This window comes from Sarcophilus harrisii, chromosome 2 (assembly GCF_902635505.1).
Source record: "Sarcophilus harrisii chromosome 2, mSarHar1.11, whole genome shotgun sequence".
Taxonomy (NCBI): Eukaryota; Metazoa; Chordata; class Mammalia; order Dasyuromorphia; family Dasyuridae; genus Sarcophilus; species Sarcophilus harrisii.
The window spans coordinates 342,090,344-342,109,474 of NC_045427.1; positions in this window are offsets into that span (position 1 = coordinate 342,090,344).

Here is a 19,131-nt window from a genome sequence, read left to right on the forward strand (position 1 = left end):
GCATCCTTGCATAGTCCTAATATAATCCTTCTGCACACCTCATTAGCATTTTCCTTAGCAAGTTGCCTTATTAAAACATCTGTTGATGAATTTTCCCCATTAGTTCTTGTGATAGCAGTCTGCAAATGCCTTACCTTTGTCATTTTTATTGTGAATTGAAGCCAACGCTTTGATAGCATTAGCAGCCATTTGCTCATATGCTGCTACTGAATAATTAATCTGTGCTGTGACGTCTGCATAGTACTGAATAATTAACCTGTGCTGTGACGTCTGCATATGGACCTATACCTTTTAGTAGGTCATAGGTGATCGCAGCATGAACAGCATTTTGACTATTTTGTTGGGCTTGTATCCTACAGAGCTCACTATATTCAGAAAGCCACATGTAATTTTGTCCAGGTTCTAGGCATACCCTTGCTATAGATTTCCAGTCATTAGGAGTCAAGATTTCAAAAGCCAAATTCTGTAATAGCATCTTAATAAAAGCTGATGTAGTCCCATAAAGAATGCAAGCCTTTTTTAGGTCTTTGATGATTTCTATGTTAAAAGGGGCATATCTTCGACTTTGTTGACCGGAGGCATTAAACTGGGAAATTACAAGAAAGATATGTGGCTGGAACTCCCTGATGTCCACGCTCTTTTCTTTGGCCTTCATTAAGCCCTCTTGAAGCCTGCTCAAGATTGGTCCTCTCACTGCCCCCCCCACTGCCCCTCCTCCCTCCATCCTGGAAGGTGGAGTTGATGGAGGAGAGTCAATCACTTGCTCCTGAGGTGGGGCTGAAGCTGCCTCCTGAGGTGGAAAGTCACCACATCCTTGCTCACTTAAGTCTCCATGCCCTGTGGGGATATGGTCATTAGTCTCTTCATTGCCTTCCTCCTTAATATCAGGCCTCCCTTTTTGGCTACTCTGGGCGGGAGCAATGGGTTTTTTCTTTCTTCTAGGGATAGGGTTTCTTAATGCTAACTGAATTATATTGTATAAATAAAATACCTCGATGGAAATTGAATGAGGACCGTTTTCATTGTAATATGCAGTCATCTGTTGTCCAACCAGGGACCAGATATTTCAAGAGATCTGCTCCTGCTCTACAAACCAAGGGGAGATGTGGTTTAATGTACCCAGAAGTCTAGCTACCTGTTCCCAAGTTATAAGTAGCCCTTGTCCTTCTATCAGCTTAAGCATGCTTTCTATAGCACCACTCGTGGGTGGGGTTGAAAGGGTTGAAGGGGTTGGGGGCGGGGATGGAGACTCTTTAGCTAGCATTTGTCCCATTTTAGCCAAAAAAAAAGATTACTGGTTTAGTTTTTAAGAAAATAAGTTCCCTGTTTGTCTATTAACAATACTCACCCAAGTTCCTGGTCACCGGAGACTTCTTCAGTCCTTGGTTCCCACCGTTGGGCGCCAAATGTGAAGACCGTATATTTTTAAATCAGCAGGAGTCGGGAATTCAGGTTAGGGGAAAATCGTCAGTCTGTATTCTCAGTGAAGAAGGATCAGAGGTGGAAGATAATTGGTGATAGCAATGTGTGCAGCTGAGTCAAGAAGTTAGCTAGATCAGCAGCCACATGACCAGCAGCTAGGAGTATGGAACCCAGGCCCAATCTCTCCCAGCTTCTCTTCCTGTCTCTCTGCCTCCACCCACCAAAATCGTCATTTCCTATACAACACATCAGGACTTGCACGGAAAGTGTACAGGGACCATTCTTTATCCAATCATGTATATTAATAGAGTATAGCCCAATTACTATTTAGCCTCATGTACTTGGGACCTCAGTGCATCAACTCAAACCTCAGCCCATTATACCCACTGACTTTCCTAGATGAGTAAGGAGATCCTCTAGGGTCCTAATGTCCTCATCGACCTGAGAGCTAACAAAGCAAATGTAAGGCTGGAGAAACTGAGGCAAGACAGAGATCAGAGAGCTCCCAACAGTCTATCAATGGGAGAGTTTGGTTGACTAGACAGAACTCTCATCTCAAAGTATCCAGTGGTGAATGTGAGTTCTCAATGACATGTATACACATACATGGTACAATCACAGGGGTAAAGCAAGGCAGGGGCAGAGTCAGAACACAGGGAGTGGGAACAGACTATGGATATAGTTCTGACAGTGTGGTGGGAGACACTGAACATTCTGATAGGAGCCAGGAAGTCTGGACTCCCCCTTATCTTGAGTTTCACATTAACATTTCATAACCTTAGAGCAAGTGGACCTTAGTCCTTAATGAACCAGAAGGGGGGGTTACAACTAAGGGAATCAGGCAGAACAGTTAAGGTAACTTGAGACTGAACAATTTAGGGAAACCGGGGCAGAATCAATTAGGAAAACTGAGTCAGGACAATTAAAGAGAACTGTGGCCCAACATTAAATCAAACTAGAAAAATGCAAAGACAAGTCTCTCCCTGATAACCCCAGAGTTAACAGCAGTACAAAGGCTCCCTGTTGCAAGCATGTCAGGTCCTCTATAGTTGGGGCACCATCTCAGCCAGAGAATCCAGTTTGAGATGGACAGTTCTCTGTGAGTTAGGTCTGTGGTCATTTGTGCATTTAACTCAATTTCTGCTTACAGAGCAGCTGGGCCAAGGGCTCAAGCCCATTCAGAGGGGCAGATCTCTGCAGGGGAGAAGGGTGAGTAGCTCTACCTGTCCCCACCCAGAGAAACAGACAGGACTGCAGAAAGGATCAGATTGCAGAGCAGATTATGCACAGTTAACCCAAGGCAGGCAAATCCCAAACTTTTAGATGCCTGATACAAATAAGGTCCTTTGAAATGCTGAGGTACTAATTAATGAACTGGGGTTACAGGACTTAAGAAAAACAGACTGCCAGTCTCAGGACAGGTGTCTGATTTCTAAAACTTTTCTAACCACAATAATCCCCAAAACTGAGTCTGCAGGGCAATTTTAACAAAATAAGGAATTCTAAAGCTAAAGCATCCAAATTCAATCTGAACTAGGGAGATAGGGGGTAGGGCAGAAGTGCCTAAGGTAAGTGAATAGGAGCTAGGGGTTCCCATTCTTTCAGATATTTTGAAAAAAAAATACACAAGTTTCCCCAATGTTCTATCTCTTCCTCCCTTTTTTTTCTCATGGAAAAGAATTATCAAATGACTATTCCCCATATAAATCCCAAGTGTGAACCAAAATCCCTATATATAACAGACTAGTATAGTAGCATTTCCTAAAAATCCCTAAAACATAATAGCAATAATTATACAGTTTTAACAAATCCCATCCCAAATCTTAAACACATAGTAATAGATGATCCAGGCAAGGTTTAACAATCAGTCATCAACCATTCCCAAAGTCCTTCATATCAGTCCAAAAGTACACTAGATGTAAGGTCCAGTCCATGGTCTCATTTTAAAACTGCTGCTTCAGGCTGTGAAGTGATAGGAGGCTCTCATTCCATAGAGAGTGGGTGTGTCGTGCTGACAATCAAAGCTGATCCAGGTTCCAAAAGCAAGCCAATATCTGTAATTTGACCAAAATCTAGAACAAAAACACAAATCTAACAAATAAAAATTAGATCAGTCTCAGATAGAAAGACTCAGTTCACTAGACTGCTGCAAAATATGAGGAGGCCATCAAAATAGATTGGCCAGCAGCTTCTCTATGTGAAGACATGAGTTTGCTTTACAGGCCAGGCAAATGGGTGCAGTCTCAAGTTGTAACAGCAGTTAGGTCTTACAGACCCCTGTTAATTGTCCTCTTATCATGTAGATACCTTAAAGAAACAAAACACAAATATCCAGTAACAGACAGATGACCAGGCGAAATATTTAGTTGCCCAAGCATTTAGGATACAATGATTACATATAACCAGACTGAAAATAGCAAGGCATGACATAATTGAATTGCATTAACAGTTTCTATTGACCATTGCTCTGATCATAGAGATCAGTTACAGAAGGAAAAATGCAAGAACATAACTATAACATAACATAAGCAGTCAAAATTCAATCTTCAGCACATAGTTCTGTATGTATTTTATTTTTAAAATAGCTTTAACCCAGGTTTTTTCCAATCAATCATCCCATTACCTGTCAGAGGATGGAGCTTTAAAACTCCCAAATAGCATTAACTAATTAACTATAAACCCAAGAAATTTTACCTCCAATAACAGACTCCATAAATCAAATTTCTGATAACTCCTAAACAATTATTTATCCTAACCTTATAGTAGTAACAGAAAGAAATTTTGTCTCAGTAAGTTCACAACTTAGAACAATTCTCATATCTAAGTAGATGTTACATAAGTGAACATTATACATACAAATCATTTTGCTTTTAAAATACCCAATACGTAGAAAAACATCCCAAATTGCATATTGTCCATAACAGAAACATTTCCAAAAGGACAAAGAAAAAACTATTATTTTCAGAGGCCCTTTAAATAACCCCAGAATGGCCCAAAACAATCAATTTAAACTTGTACAGAATACCCAATTCCACATAAAAGAATTCAAGAATTTTTTTTTAACATAGCAATTAAACTTTTAGAAATATTCCTACCAAAGTATGGGTCACATTTATGACCATATTGCTTAAACAAGAAAACATTTATGTATCAAGAAACAAATATTCAATCAATTAACCTAAAAGTAAGCATGTTCCTTTAAATCACAGTTTGCTGCACTGGCCGTAATCAGATAAGAAAAAAAAGGCAGGAACCCACTTAGTGGGGTAAGGGGAGGAGAGGATTCCAAGTGGTCACCTTTCTCCCACTCCTGCCCCCTAGAAAAAACTTCCTTCAAGTTCCTCACTCAATTTCCTACATGGGCATCCTTTTCAAGATTTAGCCCATCAGTTTCCCAATGTCAGGTTTCTTCCCAAATCCATGCATTTCCAACTTTCTCTTTCTCCCTAGCTATATACTTGAACAATCTCCTTAAAGAACTTTCCTACCCAGATGCTCCTTTGCCCAGGTAGCAGAAGGCAGTGGGAGTGGGTGGCTCCCTCCCTGACAGCTTCACCTTCTCCCAAAAGTCTTTCTTTCACCTTCCTAAAACCATGCAAACCTCTAATTGCCCCTACAAATCAGTCCTTCCTAAGTTACCTGCATTTCTCTTTCCTTTTTCCTTCAAAACCTGTAAGATTCATACTATAGTCAATAACCCAAGCCTCCACAAAACCCACACATGTCCAGCAGAGCTGGATTTAAAGTATAACTTATGTTAACAAATAACTCAATATATTTCAGAAGATAACAAACTCCGAACCAAACTAATACAGGGCTCTTACAGATGTTTTTTTTGTTATTCTACCTGAGTGTAGTCTGACAGTAATTAGCATCTCCAGGCAGAGCCTCCATGACCCAGCCCAAGCTAAATTGGAATTCTATTGTTCTCTTTTTTTTTCTTCCTTTTTAGTAAGAAAGTTATCAATATTCAAACAAATTCCAAGATCTTATACTCAGAATAAACAAATCTAGCATGCAAAGGCTATAGCAAAATCATTTCTCACAATTTTTTTCAGAACCATCCCAAAATTCTTAATCAAATTCCTTCCCTGCCTGAGTTTCAATAAGGTTTTATTGCCTGTTTCAAGGGAAAAAAAAAAAATTTCCCGTCCAGTTAAAACAGCCAAATTCCATTTAGTACAACAGATTAAAAAGTTTAAAATCACAAGCAAATTTTCAAACCACCAATTCCCAAATTTCTTAATCCTTGTTCTTAAAACTTAACAAAGCTCTTAAATCAGCAAACAGACTAGGGGCTTTTTCCAGTACTTCCACCCCTAGAGAGGTATGTTTCACCTTGAATTCCCTTTTTCCCTTCCAGAATTCAAAGGGCCTTCTGTGCACTTCCAAACCTATTTAGTGCTTTTCTCTGCCTTCACAGAGAATGCTTAGATATTCCATTCAAACTTTTTTTCTTTAAATGTTAGCACAGTGCTCTTATAAATATATATATATATATATATATATATATATATATATATATATATATTATATATATATATATATATATATAAGACTGCTACAGTCAGCCAGAGACAGAGGGAGAAGGAAAGATTTTTCAAACTTCTTGATATTTTTTAAGCCTGCAACACAGAGGCTGAATTCTTATCTCTTACAAGGTTGCTAACTTTTAACACAGAACACAAAATACAAAGCAAACAAACACACACAGATACAAGCAGAGCTCCACTTTTACCTTTTATATTTTTTTTAATCCTGTTGCTGCTTATGAATTAGTGCAACAGATTAAAAGTTAGAAATCACAATTTTATGCTAAGCACCATTGCAACGTTATTCTTAACAAAGATTTTCAACCAACAAAACAGACAAATCACACAGAACACACAGAACATAGACCACAACCAACAGAATAGATAGACAAATCACATAGAACATACACAGAGCAAAGACCACATAACAGATAGATTAGTCTCACACAAACAGAACCAGATCAGAACTCTCACAATGGCATCCCATGGGTATCAGCAAGGTTCCATCAACACTGCGTCCAGCTAGGCCCTCTTGCTGTACATACAGGAGTATTCACCAGACCAGGTGGCCGGCTACAGGGGCCCCTCAAAATCTTATTAACCAGAATTGGCTTTTAGAATGCTTTATGCCAATTTTGGACCGAATTCAAAATTTGGGTCTCCTTTGATCCAGCAGTGTTACTACTGGGCTTATATCCCAAAGAGATCATAAAGAAGGGAAAGAGACCTGTATGTGCACGAATGTTTGTGGCAGTCCTCTTTGTAGTGGCTAGAAACTGGAAACATCCGCCCATCAGTTGGAGAATGGCGAATAAATTGTGTTATATGAATATTATGGAATATTATTGTTCTGTAAGAAATGACCAACAGGATGATTTCAGAAAGGCCTGGAGAGACTTACACAAACTGATGCTGAGTGAAATGAGTAGGACCAGGAGATCATTATATACTTCAACAACAATACTATATGATGACCAGTTCTGATGGACCTGGCCATCCTCAGCAATGAGATCAACCAAATCATTTCCAATGGAGCAGTAATGAACTGAACAGTCTCCAGAGAAAGAACTCTGGGTGATGACTAAAACCATTACATTGAATTCCCAATCCCTATATTTATGCCCACCTGCATTTTTGATTTCCTTCACAAGCTAATTGTACAATATTTCAGAGTCTGATTCTTTTTGTACAGCAAAATAATGTTTTGTTCATGTATACTTATTGTGTATCTAATTTATATTTTAATATATTTAACATCTACTGGTCATCCTGCCATCTGGGGGAGGGGGTGGGGAGTAAGAGGTGAAAAATTGGAACAAGAGGTTTGGCAATTGTTAATGCTGTAAAGTTACTCATACATATAACCTGTAAATAAAAGGCTATTAAATAAATAAAAAAAAATTGGGGTCTCACTCTCCTGGTTCACAGAAAAGAGATTACTGAATACTAGAGGCTGAGGAAGGAATCTCAGTGGTCACCCCCTAGGATCCATAATCTCTTTCACCCTCCAGGGAGAGGGACTGGCCCTCAGACTGAGCCAAAGGCTTATCTGGGGAAATGGGGGGAGAAGGATCTCCAAGTGAAATAGCCCAGGCAATAAAATTCAAGATGGCCACAGTAATTCATAATTTAGAAATAATTTATTTGTAACTGGCCTAGATGGTCTGCATGGCCAGGACGACCTCCAGTAGGATTCTGGCATGATTCTGTCCCCAACTGAAGTAGGGACAGCCTTATAAGCATTCTTGTTCATCCTTGCTGGCACATTTTGACATTAAACAGTAACTCGACTTTATAGGACAAAAGATACAATGGCAGATGTTTAACACAGTTTATAGGTCAGGGTTATCCACAGATACCCCACATTGTTGAGCAGGCACTTTGAAGTGCAAAACACCTCCTTTAATCTAGCTGAACAGACCTTTCTCTGCAAGCCTGAGGCCCTTTAACACTAAGACTGAGAGAGGGGAGGGGAGGTCAGTCCTTTGTCCATTTCACCCCCACTCTTACACATATTTCAGTCATGGCAGAGCCTCAGTAATACTTGGGAAGTCAAGCTTACTTCCTTATTATAGGATATCCTGTCTCATTTTGTTTGCTTGCTTGCTTGCTTAAATCAAGTCAATCTAGTACAATTCAAGTAAATCCTTTCTAGTATAAGGAATATGCTAAAGACTTATAGGTTTATCATCAGAAAAGGTAGTTGGTTGACACAGTGAAGAAAGTGCTACATATGAAGTGGGGGAGACATGAACTCAAATCTTGCCTCAGACATTAACTAGCAAACTAACATTGCCTCAGTTTCTTCATCTATAAAATAGGAATAATAATATCCCTAACCTTTCAGGGTTGTTTTGATCAAGTGACAAAATATAAATGCTAACTATTATTATTACTATGGAAGACTCCTGCCTCTCATCTTATTCCTTTTATGACCATAGACCAACTATTTTGCCCTTCTAGTATCAGGTTTGTTTGTTTTTAATCTTAAAATGGAAGTAATAGCTCTTATACTCTGTTTCTTTATATGGATATTACAAAAAAATTTTTGTAAATTTTAAAATATTATGGAAATGAAAGTTATTGTTCTTCAGCTCTCCTTTGTGAGAGGAGCACAAATCCTACCTATGTTTGGAAGTAGATTCTAGCCTTTGTTCAGGAAACTCAGTCTAGAGGGAAATTAAAAATGTATACATCTAAAGCACAAAACAAAAGAAAACAAAACAACAGAGTTGGAGCAGAAACTGTCAAGAAATGAGATTTCTTGGTAATCCTTCAGAGGGAATTTTTTGTTTGAAATATCCTGATGTGCAGTCAGCTATTAGTGCAGACTAGGTTTTGAGTGGCCCCATTTTAAATCTTGTTTAAACTTTAGACTTCAGGTATGTGTGTAAATCAGCCTGCAGGAGAAGAGAGTCCAGAAATATGCTTGCTTATGCATGCACACTAATTCTATCCCCCTATGATATTGGTATGAGGAAGTAGCTGAGACAGCAGCAATCCCATCTCCTCAAGATTACATACAACAGTCAACAAAATTTTGCCTTCATATAAAAGTTGTTTACTTCTCTCTATAAAAGCAGCACAGCACACAATGCTTGCTGCCTTGGTATGTTAATAAAATCCTCTTACCTTTTTTTTTTCCCCTGAGTTTTCCTCATTGATCAGGATGAGGCCCAAAACAAGATTTCTTTTTAACAATGGATATTACCTTTGTCAGTTTTTCTTCTGATACAGTGTTCAGGTACACTTTGGAAGTTTTCTCTTGTCTTTTAGCTTCAATATCTAATTTACATCCCTTAGAATATAGTTAGCAGCAACCCTTACAAGTACATGGACTTATGAAATTCAAAGCTTTATTTACAGGTGTGTAAAAATGAATTACAATTTCAGTACCCCCTCTCCCCAATTCTCTGCAAGCCCCCAGAAAAAGTCTGAAGTTCATCCTCCAATTAAGAGAAGTTTCTCTTCTTTGTTCCCCTGGATGTCATCATAGTATCACTTTTCCTGAAGCTCACACCCATCAGCTCTTAGTAGATGTTGCCTTTCCTACATTGTTCTATCTATCACTTACGTCTCTTATACTTTCCAGGTCCTCATTGATGTCCATTTCCCTCTTTCCCATAACATCTGATTTCTCTCCAGAATTTTTGGCAGCATGTTTCATCTATATAGCTCCATTCTCGGTTTCTTTTCTCTCTAAAATCTTCCTTTGAAACTCATGTTCCTAGAAGTTCTAGGCTCATACAGTGTGCCAGAGACCACAAAGTGCTGGGACATGAAAAAGATACACACACACACACACACACACACACACACACACACACACACAAAGAAAGTTGTCACAGGATGAGTTATCATTCAGTTGTTCCTTCTCTCTCAGTTTCTAGGAAGTACTCTTTCTGCTTGTGTCTGTTTTCTGAAGCTCAGGAGTGCAACCCTATATTACTCCACCTAATTATCTCTCAGTCCTTTCCTATTCCCCTTGAGACATATCATATTTCTTGAACAGTATCCATCTCAAATTTCCTGAGATATTAAAATTTCCCTAGTTATTCAAATTTCACAGGATAGATTCCTGAAATAGATATGGGGGAGAACGGGGAAAAAGGAGAGGAAGTTTGTAAAATATTCCTTCTCTCATTTCCAGGACCAGGAAAAAAGAAGTTTATAATCCCTGCTACATGATTTTTAATTAGTTGTGTAATTATGGCAGCACTGATCACAGGGCTACAGGTGAACTACTGGAACCAGTCCAGTTTTCATGTCCATTACTTATTGGCCAAGGGCCATAACCTGACACTGACATTAAGTCACAGGGACTGGAGACTAGATAGAACCTAGGCTCCATTGGCATGTCTTAAAGCAAGAGCTATTCAGGGCTTAGAGGGAGTTTGAAATTGCAGCTGCTCCTGATTTTAATATGATGAATGTCATGTGGCTGCAAAGGCCAAGTCCCATTTGGGGCTTTTGAGGAAATCTGGATTAGAAATGGAGAGTGGAATTCCAGCTAGCTGTTGTACTCAGCTCCATTCCATTCCATGCCATGTATTCAACAAACACTATTAAACATCTATGACACACAATGTCTTATGGTACAACACTGTGGATACAGTATAATACAGGTCCTGCCCTCAAGGTGTTAAGAGAATAAAAACAAATATACCAATAACTATGATTTTAAATAAAGAAGAAAAACATGTTAAGATTGAGGTCTGGGGAATATGGTGAAAAATTTGAGAAAGGCGAGATTATTTTCAACAACATAGGTGGATTCTCTTTTTCCTGGTTAATTGTAAGTTTCACTACGGAACTTGTTTTTTCCATTGTTAATTGTTAAAACCCTTTTCCTTGCTAACTAGATGATCCCCACAATGTATTTCATATTTACCACTTCTGGTTTGCTTCTTCATTTTGTCTGTAACCTCATCTCATAAATAAATGTACCTTTTTCCTTTTTTTTTTTTTTTTTAAATTTAATAGCCTTTTATTTACAGGTTATATGCATGGGTAACTTTACAGCATTAACAATTGCCAAACCTCTTGTTCCAACTTTTCACCTCTCAACCCCCACCCTCTCCCCCAGATGGCAGGATGACCAGTAGATGTTAAATATATTAAAATATAAATTAGATACACAATAAGTATACATGACCAAACCGTTATTTTGCTATAAATGCACCTTTTTCCAAAGAGAAATTTATCACATGCCTGAACCCCAACATTTGGTACTTAGATCTCAGTTTCATCATTTCGTATCAATCTCATCATACAAGAATGGGGTCAGGAGAAAGATTAGCAATGAATATATAGAATTTCTCTTTGTGTCTCTCTGACTTCTTTCCCTGTCTGTCCATCTCTTTCTCTCATACATATTGAAGACAGCTAGGTAGCTCAATGGTTAAAATGCTGGTTGTGAAGTCAGTTAAGACCCAAGTTCAAATCTGGTCTCACTTATTATTTGTAATAATAATAGCCATCTCTGGAGAGAAGTCACTTAACCTTTGCTTGACTTAATCCACTGGAGAAGAAAATGACAAACCTCTTCAGTATCTTTGTCAAGAAAACTTCATGGACAGTTTTGATATACTACAGTCATCAGGGTCATGAAGAGTTAGACACAACTTAAAAATTGAACAACAAAATATAGACTTGGGAGATACTGAATAAAAGTGTTAATTTAGTGCTTGGGAACAGGAAAAAAAACCCAACAAGGAAGAGAGTGCAAAGAGAGAAGAAAAGAAGATTTAGGATAGAGGTTCATGATCAAGAAAAGGAGACTTAAAAGGAGTGAGTAATCAGAGAAGTAGAACAGAAGGAGAAAAGTCACAGAAGCCGAGAAAAAGTAATATGAAGTCAACAATCTTAAAAGCTGCTCTTTAAAGAGTTCAAAGAGTATGAGGCCATTGTATTTAGCAATAAAAATTGTTTCTAAATTTAAGAAAGAAAGTTCAGGAATGAAGTCAGATTGCAAATAAATGAGGAGTGAGAAAAAATTGAGGAAGCAGCCAATGTCAATATATTTTTTTCTAGGAGTTTGATTGTAAATGGAAGAAAGCATATAAGAAGATATAGCTTGAAAGGCTCAAAGGGTCAAATGAAAGGCTGTAAAATATGGACTAGCTCCCTGGAGGGCCTCAGAATCATCCAGAATCAGGATAAATCAAAGTCCTTGGTCTTTAGGGGGAGAAGTGAAGGAAGCAGGATAACTGCCACGTGGCTTGCAAAGATGTATCCTGGATTCTGGAGTCCGGAATCTTTAGCCCCTTTCCTCCTTGTGCTGCTGCCAAGTGACTCTGGCTCCTCTCCCCCCAACCCTCTAATCCTTGCCTAAAATTATCTCAATACCAAACATTCAGCAAGCACCAATGGTGAGGAGAACCATCACATCACCATCTTACCTAAATATGCATATATAGCCATTGTCTCACATTGAATAGGTAATTAGCCTTAAGTGCTCAGTTGTCTGATTCAAGCACAGCTTTTTGGAGTTTCAGCCCTCTACAAAATGTTTTTTTTTTTCCTTAAAATATTGAATATCTGGACACTTTTGTTGGAAATAGAAAAAGGAAGCAACAAATGAGGAGAAATTGAAAAGAAGAAAAAGAAAAGGAATGATTAAAAGGACACCCTCTTAAAAGGTTAAAAGATACAAATAGTGGGGTAGCTCTTACCAAGAAGGATCTCTTCTTTCTTAAAGGCAGAAGTAATGGGAGATGATGTAGAAGAGTTCTCTAAGGAAGAGATTAGAGAATAAGAGGGAGGCTGGTTATCTCAGTAAATAGGAGGCTATGTGCTCTTTTTGAGAGGAAAGGGGAAAGAATACTATAGGATATTTGAAGAAAAATAAAAATTTTGAATAGTCATTGCATAGTATGTGCTAGAGATTCAACCCAAGAAGAATAAAAATATTTTCATGTAATAATGAGAACCTTGTTGAGATTAGGTAATTGTGAATTTGGAATGGACCAACATAGCAAAGTTAAGCAATTTTCAGTAGAATTCAGAAATCAGGAGTAGGAATGGATGAATTCAATGTGGGAGTTACCCAGAAGTGAAATTTGGGAAGGTAGTGATAAGACAAGGAAGGTAACTATTGTAATGCCGGAGGAAATGACCAAAACAGAGATTAGAAACTAATTCAATAGTTTATTAAATGGAGAGATATACTGGAACTAATGGATCCATGTTTGGTCCTAGGGCTGGACGAGACTATCATCTCAAAGAGTCCAGCCCTAAGTATCAGAGGGCAAGCTTTTTTATAGGATAACAAGAACAATGACATAATGGGGGAGGTATCTGGATGGGGATAACCTAATGGGGGGAAGGCACCTGGGATGACACAGTGGAGGGAGGTTACTTATATTCTAATGACATCTAAAATGGATAAACGTTTATCCTGTCAAACATTAAGAAGGACTGTCTATAACCTAAAGATATAAAACCTTTATGTCATCAACATCCCATTTAAGAGGGAATGATTATAGCCTGGGATTTGGGGGCAGAGCAACTGAGGTATACCTTTATCTCATCAAACATTAAGAGGGAAAGGTTATAACCTGACGCAGAATAACTAAATAGGACACTAGGGAAACTAGGTCATGACAACAAAAGGGAAGTGTGCCACAACACTATAGGGTCAAGATTATGAAAGGAAGTTAATTCAAGTTGGTCAATAATTTTGTTAATACTTTATTTAATTTTTTTGTTTTCTACTGTTATATTTTATTTTTTTTTCTGTTACATAACTGAAGAAGCAAACCAGAATTGGTAAATATGAAATACATTGGGGGGATCATCTAGTTAGCAAGGAAAGGAGTTTTAACAATTAACAATGGAAAAGACAAGTTCCCCATTGAAACTTACAATTAACCAGGATAAAGAGAATCCACCATAAGGTAGGAGTACACCATTGACTGGCAGGCTACATCCATAGCAGAATTTAGTACCTTAAGAGTTAGTTAGCTATAACAAGAAAAAAGACATGGGGACGGGTGAAAGGAAAGACACTATGAGGTAGAACTCAGAAATAGACTAACTTAAAAGGGATTCAGCAAAGACAGTGTGGGCCATGGGCAGTTTTATAGGGGAAATTTAACCTCAAGGGTTGGACACCATAACTTAGCTTTCTGATTGGATACAGTAAGATTGAGTTACCCAAGACCTCCACAAGGGGTTGAGACTATAAGGTTGAACTGATTTCCATTAGTGCCTTTTTCTGCTTGGCTCAAGGAATAATCTTATCAGTACTTCAGGCTTTCTCTGCCAACCTCACCCGGTTACTCAAGGCATCATCATTAATTACAAAGTCAACTGTGTACTGTGTACAAAGTCAACAACACTCAAATGTCCCATCAACATCTTAAACACAATAGAGTCCAAATGAAATTTATTATCTTCTCCTTTAATTCTATCTCCCTGCCAAATTTCTTTATTTTCTCTAAAAATTGCCTCCTTGGTCATTAAGATTTAGTATGTTGGAGTTATCTTGATTTTTCTTTTTCTAAAAAGTTGTCAACTTTTGGGGATTCTGCCTGTACTCATCTCTCACTTTTGTCTTTTTGTCAACATTCTCAGACCTTTTGTCTCTTCTTTTTCTCATAATTATATTTTCTCCTAACAGTTCCTCTTTTCTCCAATCCATTCTCCACACAACTTCCAAAATAATTTTCCTAAAACTGGAAAGCAATCTGACATATATAAATATATAGACCAACATCTCATGTTATATATTAAGTAAAAATTGATACATGATTTAGACATAGAGTGATGTCATAAGCAGAAGAAACAGCACAGAGCTGAGAGAAATGTAGCTGGATGGGGATGACCTAAGGGGCAGAGGCACCTAAGATGACATATTGGCAGGTATTGGAGAGGCTCCTGATATTCTAATGGTTTTTAAAGTGGATAAAGACCTTTATCCCATCAAACATTAAGAGGGAATGGTTATAACCTGAGGCAGAGTAACTGAATAGGACAATTAGGGAAACTGGGTCAGGACATTAAAAGAGAACTGTGTCACAACAATTTGGTGCTTAATATATAAAGCTGGAGAAACTGAGCAAGACAGAGATTAGAGAACAATTTAATAGTTTATTAAATGGAGAGATTTACTGGGACCAAATGATCCATGTTTGGTCCCATGGCTGAAGGAAACTATGGTCTCAAAGAATCTAGCCCTGAGTATCAGACAGCAACATTTTTTATAGGATAACAAGAACAATGACATAGAGTCATAATGGGGGAGGTACCTGAATGGGGGTAACCTAATGGGGGGAGGTATCTAGGATGACATAATGGAGGGAGGTATTGGAGAGGTTACTGATATTCTAATGATGTCTAAAATGGATAGAACTTTATCCTGTCAAACATTAAGAAGAAATGATTATAGCCTAAAGATATAAAATCTTTATCTCATCAAACATTAAGAGGGAAAGGTTATAACCTGAGGCAGAGTAAGTAAATAGGACAATTAGAGAAACTGGGTCGGGACATTAAAAGAGAACTGTAGTACAACAAATATTGATATTACTCTATTGTCTATAGTATCTTTAAGGAAAATATAACTTCCCTGATTATCTCTTTTATTTAGATCTATTTTTGCATTCATTTTATTTGAGATAATGATTGTTATTTTTACCTTTTTTACTTCACTTGAAGTATAATAGATTCAACTCTCTGTATTTCCTTGTTTCAAGTATATTTCTAGTAGGACAAAGTAAAAAAACAAAAAAAAGAATGAGAAGGATAAACACAAGAAAACAGGATAGAAAGAAATACAAAATTAGTTATCATAACTGTAAATATGAATGGGATGAACTCACTTATGAAACAGAAGGAAATTAGCAGAATAAATTAGAGCCCAGAATCCAGCAATATGTTTTTTACTACTAAAAAGATGGGATTAGTTCTCAGGAGATGGAATCTCTCTATAGGAATTGAGATTAGTTTTAAGGGGATTTTAAGTACTCGGAGACTGAGACAGGGGATCACTTAGATTGAATCTATCCCAGTGACTGACCTTGTACAGTACTGCTATCTGTATCTCAAAAAGATCAAAGAAAAAGGGAAAAGACATATGCAAATTTTACACAAAAGTATTAATAGCAGCTCTTTTTGTAATGACAAAGAATTGGAAATTGGGGAGATACCTATCAATTGGGGAATGGTTGAACAAACTGATATTATGATGAAAGACTGCTGTATTGTAAGACATGATGAAGGGGATGGATTCAGAAAAATCTGGGAAGATTTACATGTACTGATACAGAGAAAAGTGAGCAGAACCAAAACAACTTAGTTCAAAGTAATAGTAGATTGTAATGATAATCAGCTGTGAAAGACTTAGCTACTCTGACCAAGACAAAGATGCAAGACAATTCCAAAGGACTCAAGATAAAAAATGCCATCCACCTCCATAGAAAGAAGTAGTAAACTTTGAGTAAACATTAAAGCATATTTTTTCACTTTATTTTTCTTGTTTTTCCCCTACATGATTAATATAGAAATGTTATATGTTTGTGTAATGGGCACCATATTGCTTGCCTTTTCAATGGGTGGTTTGAAACTAAAGAGAGAGATAGAATATGGAATTCAGAATTTTTAAATGAATGTAAAAAAGAAGAAAAAGTAATTTTTTAAAAAAACATCCTTCATAGTGTATTACATCTTATTATGTCACTCCCTAGTTCAAAAGTGTTCAGTGACTTCCTATTGCCTTTAGCATAAAATTCTCCTATTTTCCTTTGGTAAGATCTGTGAGTTCTCCATTAAAAAGAACAAGAAACTGGGAATCTTGGGAAAGGAACAATCTAGTTGTCTCTCCATGTCCTGGGAAGATATCTTTTTAGAAAGAATTTGGATGAAATACCAAAATGTATAGGGATTAAATACTGTTGTTTTGTGTGGGCAGATATCCAGCTCACTTGGAGGAACAGTCCATCTCCCAAGGGCTGGGTATAAATTCAAAGAAGCCTTCAATACCTGACTGGCTGGCTCCTTAGGTATCAGCTCCAGAACTCCCCTCCTAGCTTCCCCTCCAAGATGGGGCTGAGAATGGGAGCTAGGTTGATTTAGAAAAACAGTTTATGTTTGTGTGTGTGTGTGTGTGTGTGTGTGTGTGTGTCTGTGTTTTATCTTCTGTGTTTCTCTCAGTCAGCTGAATTATAAAAGAAAAGATCTAGCTATTTGGGATTTTAAAACATTTGTTTTGTGTGCAAGACAGAGTTCTAGTTCTGAGATGAGGAAAGTTACATCACAGCAAAACAGAAAAAACCTGACCTTTCTGTGGACCTAGAATTGCAAATTTGAATCAGCAAAAATAGTTAAATAGTTACAAAACTGCTAAAACATTTTGGCAGATTTGGGATTTTTGAGACTAATCATTAAGTTACTTGGCATTGACTCTCTATTAGCTAACTTGAGTTAGTCTATTGTATTTTTAAGTAGGCCTAATTTATATGACTAAAAGCCTTCTAAAGGTCTGAACTTGAGGCTTACAGAAAAACTGCAGAAGAAAAAAACTGCTTTCTCTGGGATTTTCCAAACTATTCAGGTTTGTGGAATCTATGCTGGCTTTTGGGGTTGTGCTGGTACCCCAACATCTTCAACATGGCTCCCACATCTCTGGCATGGTGACTGGGCTAGTCACTGGGCCACAGACCTGCAGCTGGACACCTAGGTCCAAATTTCTCTCCCTCTCTCTCAGTGTCCTAAAATCTCCATTTTCTTAAAGCTCTGTAGACAGACTTGAAAGGGAAGTTTTCTACCACCTTAAATTTTGGGGCTGTGTATATTTAAATTGGAATTCTGATTCTGAAATTTTATGAGATCATTACTATCAACTAGTACATGCTAAAATTGTGAACTTGTTTATTCTGGTATAAGATTTTAGAAATATGTGTGCATTAATATTGAAATATTGTTACTAGAAATTTAAATTAGCATTTGATTTGAAATTTAAAATTTTGGTTCTCTGGTAAGAGGTCACATGTTTGTATCTCCTATAATTAAGTGAAATATATTTAAGCTACTATATTGCTTACTAAATTGTACATTGGGTAATTTGTAAAAATTGTATGAGCTGTGTGTTAACATTTTGTCATTCCAGCTAGATATGTGGTATAAATGTTGTGAAATTTGGCCCAAAGTTATTTAGATATTACCTATATCCTGAATCTTAATATTTGTCTTGCTTTCTCCTTTTAACAAAAAGCAAGAAAATTTGATGTAATATGTAATTGTAGAACAAATTATGTATTAAAAGGAATGTAATATGTCTAAAAATAAATAAGAAGGTATTGAGGAGGTATCTCTACACAGGAGGTATTATGGCTCCAAAATATTTAGGTTAGGTTTTTTTTTTTTTTTTTTTTTTAAATTTATTTATTTATTTTTTTTATTTAATAGCCTTTTATTTACAGGATATATACATGGGTAACTTTACAGCATTAACAATTGCCAAACCTCTTGTTCCAATTTTTCACCTCTTACCCCCCCCACCCCCTCCCCTAGATGGCAGGATGACCAGTAGATGTTAAATATATTAAAATATAACTTAGATACACAATAAGTATACATGACCAAAACATTATTTTGCTGTACAAAAAGAATCAGGCTCTGAATTATTGTACAATTAGCTTGTGAAGGAAATCAAAAATGCATGTGTGCATAAATATAGGGATTGGGAATTTAATGTAATGGTTTTTAGTCATCTCCCAGAGTTATTTTTCTGGGCATAGCTAGTTCAGTTCATTACTGCTCCATTAGAAATGATTTTGGTTGATCTCGTTGCTGAGGATGGCCTGATCCATCAGAACTGGTCATCATCTAGTATTGTTGTTGAAGTATATAATGATCTCCTGGTCCTGCTCATTTCACTCAGCATCAGTTCGTGTAAGTCTCTCCAGGCCTTTCTGAAATCATCCTGTTGGTCATTTCTTACAGAACAGTAATAATCCATAATTTTCATATAGCACAATTTATTCAGCCATTCTCCAACTGATGGACATCCATTAAGTTTCCAGTTTCTAGCCACCACAAAAAGGGCTGCCACAAACATTCGTGAACATTCCCTTCTTTATAATCTCTTTGGGATAGGTTAGGTTTTAATGAAATGATACCAGTTAGGGTGGGTGGGTTGGAAGCTTTCCCCTGGGCTCTGCTGCTTTTAAGGAGT